Below are 472 nucleotides of genomic sequence, written 5' to 3'. Positions count from 1 at the left end.
AGAGGTAGCGGCGCGTGCGCTGGTCGAATAGAGATCACGTGGAATGCGTCGTTATAATTAATACGACTAGTAGTTAATTATTTATTATAATCATGATTCATATCAACGATTGCTCTGTGGTAACCATCATTATTATTAACCTTATTATCTTTATTTTCGTGAATGATTTTTTTATTATTTGTTTTGATGGGGTATATCAAACTTTGTGTTGTATAGTTGTTCTCTTGTTTTCCTACACATGAAGATCAGTGTATCATGAATTGATTTTGTAAAAAGTGAAGCCTTTTTTTTCTTTTATACAATTTTTATGTGTTTAGTTACACTGGTTTATCAAATTTTCTTTGTTTCTGATGTTCTTCAATCATTTCTTTTTATCTTCTTCTACCATCATTAAAGTCCTTGTGTCGACTTTTTCTTCTTCCTCAAATAAACAGGCTATGAGTTTTAAAGACCTTGGAAATATAAAAGCTAG

The sequence above is a fragment of the Penaeus monodon genome, chromosome 21, assembly GCF_015228065.2.
Source record: "Penaeus monodon isolate SGIC_2016 chromosome 21, NSTDA_Pmon_1, whole genome shotgun sequence".
Lineage (NCBI taxonomy): Eukaryota > Metazoa > Arthropoda > Malacostraca > Decapoda > Penaeidae > Penaeus > Penaeus monodon.
This window is presented reverse-complemented; position numbering follows the sequence as displayed.